The sequence below is a fragment of the Balaenoptera borealis genome (assembly GCF_965194805.1).
Source record: "Balaenoptera borealis genome assembly, chromosome: 1".
NCBI lineage: Eukaryota > Metazoa > Chordata > Mammalia > Artiodactyla > Balaenopteridae > Balaenoptera > Balaenoptera borealis.
In genome coordinates this window covers 174,951,590-174,957,589 of record NC_138860.1, presented here as the reverse complement: position 1 = coordinate 174,957,589, position 6,000 = coordinate 174,951,590, and positions in this window count along the sequence as shown.

Genomic DNA, 6,000 nt, shown 5'->3' with positions numbered 1-6,000 from the left:
TGTTTGTTGAGTGACTTTGCTTCCTCCAGGGGAGCCCATATCTACAGGGAGGCTGGAAAGTTGGTGCTTCTGTGGACACAGCATTCAGGTTAAACTTTAGCCAAAATGATGGCTCAGTCACAATTAGCAGGATTTTATAGGACCTAATTCATATCTTTGGGACACATTTGAAGTTCAAAGCTGCATTGGAATTTTCCATAACTGGGTTGACTGACATCACTAGAGATTAATTAAGCACCTATTATAGGCGTAGTGAGAGAAACAATGATGTGAAACTTAGCACATGGGAAGTTAAAAGACAATGTTTAAATTTTATTTATTCTTTCACTCAATCTTATCAAGATTATTATTAGTTTATTATGCCCCAGGCACTGAGTTAGGCATAGGAGAGCATAAATAATGACTATAGGCATACATGATCTTATCGTACTTTATTGTGCTTTGCAGATATTGCATTTGTTACAAACTGAAGGGTTTTGGCAACCCTGCATAGAGCAAGTCTATTGGCACCATTTCCCAACACCATTATTTTAATTTATTTATGTATTTTTAAAATGTATCTCACACCTATAATGTGCCAAGTACTCTGCTAAATCCTTTACATGTATTATCTCACTTAATCCTTACAATTACCCTGTGAAATTAGCATTATTATCATCCCTATCTCATAAATAAAGAAACTGAGGCTTAGAGACTAATTTGCTATTTTTCCCATTGTCACTTAGCTAGCAAAGAAAACGTATTTGAGACCCAGGTCTAGTGTACCAACAGCATTATTTTTATTTTTTATTTTAAAGTAATTAATTTTTAATTTATTTTAAAAATTAAAAATTTTTAAAATTTAATTTTTAACTAAAAAATGTTTTTAAACTTTTTATTTTATATTGGAGTATAGGCGATTAACAATGTTGTGATAGTTTCAGGTGCACAGCAAAGTGCACTCAGCCATACATATACATGTATCCATTCTCCCTCAAGCTCCCCTCCCACCTGGGCTGCCAGATAATATTGAGCAGAGTTCCCTGTGCTATACAGTAGGTCCCTGTTGGTTATCCATTTTAAATATAGCAATGTGTACATCCCAAACTCCCTAACTATCCCTTTCCCCCACCCTTCCCCTGACCCTCAAAACCATAACCATAAGTTTGTTCTCTAAGTCTGTGACTCTGTTTCTGTTTTGTAAATAAGTTCATTTGTATCATTTCCTTTTAGATTCCACAATAAGGGGTATCATACAATATTTCTCTTTCTCTGTCTGACTTACTTCACTCAGTATGACAATCTCTAGGTCCATCCATGTTGCTGCAAATGGCATTATTTCATTCTTTTTAATGGCTGAGTAATGTTCCATTGTATATATGTACCACATCTTCTTTATCCACTTCTCTGTTGATGGACATTTAGGTTGCTTCCATGTCTTGGCTATTGTAAACAGTGCTGCAATGAACACTGGGGTGCATGTATCCTTTTGGACCATGCTTTTCTCCGGATATATGCCAAGGAGTGGGATTGCAGGGTCATATGGTAGCTCTATTTTTAGTTTTTTGAGGAACTCATACTGTTCTCCATAGTGGCTGCACCAGTTTACATTCCCACCAACAGTGTAGGCGGGTTTCCTTCTCTCCACACCCTCTCCCGCATTTATTGTTTGTGGATTTTTTGATGATAGCCATTTTGACTGGTGTGAGGTGATATCTCATTGTAGTTTTGATTTGCATTTCTCTAATAATTAGCGATGTTGGACATCTTTTCATGTGCCTCTTGGCCATCTGTATGTCTTCTTTGGAGAAATGTCTATTTAGGTCTTCTGCCCATTTTTTGATTGGGTTGTTTGTTTTGATAATATTAAGCCTCATGAGCTGTTTGTAAATTTTGGAGACTAATCCCTTGCTGGTTGTGTCATCTGCAAATATTTTAACTTTTTTTGGCTGTGCCCGCGTGGCTTGCGGGATCTTAGTTCCCCAACCAGGGATCAAACCTGCACCCTCGGCAGTGAAAGCACAGAGTCCTAACCACTGGACCACCGGGAAATCCTTAACAGCATTATTTATTTATTTATTTAAAGAGCTTTTAAAAAAAATAAATTTATTTATTTTATTTGTTTTTGGTTGTGTTGGGTCTTCATTGCTGCGTGTGGGCTTTCTCTAGTTGCGGCGAGCAGGGGCTATTCTTTGTTGTGGTGTGTGGGCTTATCATTGTGGTGGCTTCTCTTGTTGCAGAGCACGGGCTCTAGGCGTATGGGCTTCAGTAGTTGTGGCATGCGGGCTCAGTAGTTGTGACTCGCGGGCTCAAGAGCACAGGCTCAGTAGTTGTGGTGCACGGACTCAATTGCTCTGTGGCATGTGGGATCTTCCCAGCCCAGGGATCGAACCCATGTCCCCTGCATTGGCAGGCAGATTCTTAACCACTGAGCCACCAGGGAAGTCCCTAAAAGCATTATTTTTAAATTAAGGTATGTACATTATTTTTTCAGGCATAATGCTATTGCACACTTAATACACTACAGTATAGAGCAAACATAACTTTTATATGCACAGGGAAACCAAAAAATTTGTGTGACTTGCTTTATTAAGATTTTCACTTTAGGGCTTCCCTGGTGGTGTAGTGGTTAAGAATCCACCTGCCAATGCAGTGGACACGGGTTTGAGCCTTGGCCTGGGAAGATCCCACATGCCACGTAGCAACTAAGCCTGTGTGCCACAACTACTGAGCCTGTGCTCTAGAGCCCATTGAGCCACAACTGCTGAGCCCGCGTACCACAACTAATGAAGCCTGCACGCCTAGAGTCCGTGCTCCGCAACAAGAGAAGCCACCACAATGAGAAGCCCGCACACCGCAATGAAGAGTAGGCCCTGCTCGCTGCAACTAGAGAAAGCCTGCGCCCAGCAATGAAGACCCAAAGCAGCCAAAAATAAATAAATAAATAAATGTATTAAAAAAAAAAAAAGATATTCACTTTATTGCAGTGGTCTGGAACCGAACTCACATCTCCAAAGTCTGCCTCTAATGTTCACTGAGCACTTAGTATATGCCAGGCAGTGTGTTAAGTGCTTTACATTAATTACCTGTTTAATCTCCATAACAACCCTATGAGGAAGATATTGTAATTATCATCATTTTATATGAAGAATCAAGCTATAGAGAGGATTGCTCAAAATCACACAGATGGGAAATTAAATATTTTGCTCAACTAAAGATGGATATAGGTTCCTTTTACTCCAAGAATCTCACAGTATACCAAGGAAGAAGACATTGATATGAATAGTAATAATAGCTAACATTTATTAAATGCTTATAATTAAATGCTTTACATGTATTATCTCATTTAATCCTCAAAGTGACTTTGTTAGGTTCTATTGTAGAACCTAATTGTTGTAGTGGTGAGGAAACTTGCTTGAGTTAAGTAACTGATCCAACTGGAATTCAAAATCAGGCAGTTTAAGAACAAGACAAGGTTGCCCACTCTCACCACTATTATTCAACATAGTTTTGGAAGTGTTAGCCACAGCAATCAGAGAAGAAAAAGAAATAAAAGGAATCCAAATCGGAAAAGAAGAAGTAAAGCTGTCACTGTTTGCAAATGACATGATACTATACATAGAGAATCCTAAAGATGCTACCAGAAAACTACTAGAGATAATCAATGAATTTGGTAAAGTAGCAGGATACAAAATTAATGCACAGAAATCTCTTGCATTCCTATACACTAATGATGAAAAATCTGAAAGTGAAATTAAGAAAACACTCCCGTTTACCATTGCAACAAAAAGAATAAAATATCTAGGAATAAACCTACCTAAGGAGACAAAAGACCTGTATGCAGAAAATTATAAGACACTGATGAAAGAAATTAAAGATGATACAAATAGATGGAGAGATATACCATGTTCTTGGATTGGAAGAATCAACATTGTGAAAATGACTCTACTACCCAAAGCAATCTACAGATTCAATGCAATCCCTATCAAACTACCACTGGCATTTTTCACAGAACTAGAACAAAAAATTTCACAATTTGTATGGAAACACAAAAGACCCCGAATAGCCAAAGCAATCTTGAGAATGAAAAATGGAGCTGGAGGAATCAGGCTCCCTGACTTCAGACTATATTACAAAGCTACAGTAATCAAGACAGTTTGGTACTGGCACAAAAACAGAAATATAGATCAATGGAACAGGATAGAAAGCCCAGAGATAAACCCACACACCTATGGTCACCTTATCTTTGATAAAGGAGGCAAGCATATACAGTGGAGAAAAGACAGCCTCTTCAATAAGTGGTGCTGGGAAAACTGGACAGGTACATGTAAAAGTATGAAATTAGAACACTCCCTAACACCATACACAAAAATAAACTCAAAATGGATTAAAGACATAAATGTAAGTCCAGACACTATCAAACTCTTAGAGGAAAACATAGGCAGAACACTCTATGACATAAATCACAGCAAGATCCTTTTTGACCCAACTCCTAGAGAAATGGAAATAAAAACAAAAATAAACAAATGGGACCTAATGAAACTTAAAAGCTTTTGCACAGCAAAGGAAACCATAAACAAGACCAAAAGACAACCCTCAGAATGGGAGAAAATATTTGCAAATGAAGCAACTGACAAAGGATTAATCTCCAAGATTTACAAGCAGCTCATGCAGCTCAATAACAAAAAAGCAAACAACCCAATCCAAAAATGGGCAGAAGACCTAAATAGACATTTCTCCAAAGAAGATATACAGATTGCCAAGAGACACATGAAAGAATGCTCAACATCATTAATCATTAGAGAAATGCAAATCAAAATGACAATGAGATATCATCTCACACCGGTCAGAATGGCCATCATCAAAAAATCTAGAAACAATAAATGCTGGAGAGGGTGTGGAGAAAAGGGAACCCTCTTGCACTGTTGGTGGGAATGTAAACTGATACAGCCACTATGGAGAACAGTATGGAGGTTCCTTAAAAAACTAAAAAAAGAACTAACATACAACCCAGCAATCCCACTACTGGGCATACACCCTGAGAAAACCATAATTCAAAAAGAGTCATGTACCAAAATGTTCATTGCAGCTCTATTTACAATAGCCAGGACATGGAAGCAACCTAAGTGTCCATCATCGGATGAATGGATAAAGAAGATGTGACACATATATACAATGGAATATTACTCAGCCATAAAAAGAAATGAAATGGAGTTATTTGTAGTGAGGTGGTTGGACCTAGAGTCTGTCATACAGAATGAAGTAAGTCAGAAAGAGAAAAACAAATACCGTATGCTAACACATGTATATGGAATCTAAGAAAAAAAAAAAAAAGTCATGAAGAACCTAGTGGCAAGACAGGAATAAAGACACAGACCTACTAGAGAATGAACTTGAGGATATGGGGAGGGGAAGGGGTAAGATGTGACAGGGTGAGAGAGTGGCATGGACATATATACACTACCAAATGTAAAATAGATAGCTAGTGGGAAGCAGCCGCATAGCACAGGGAGATCAGCTCGGTGCTTTGTGACCACCTAGAGGGGTGGGATAGGGAGGGTGGGAGGGAGGGAGACGCAAGAGGGAAGAGATATGGGAACATATGTATATGTATAACTGATTCACTTTGTTCTAAAGCAGAAACTAACACACCATTGTAAAGCAATTATACTCCAATAAAGATGTTAAAAAAAAAATAAAAGGATTTAAACTTAAAAAAAAAAAAATCAGGCAGTTTGCTAGGGAAGCTCACACTGGTACCTGCAACACCACCTGACCTCCTTGATGGGTGATGTAGAATCCAGACTAATGCACTGGTGGAAGGAAGCTCCTTGGAGCAGGGGGATATTTGAGTTGGGCCTTGAAGGATGGTTAGGAGCTTACCTTTTCCCATACCCACTAAGTATACAGTGTGGTGAAGAGACAGTTGTGGGTTGAAATCTCAGCTCTGCCATCTTCCCAGCTGAATTACTTGTGTTTATCTCCTCCATTCCCCAGTTTCCTTAACTGTTAAATGCGGAC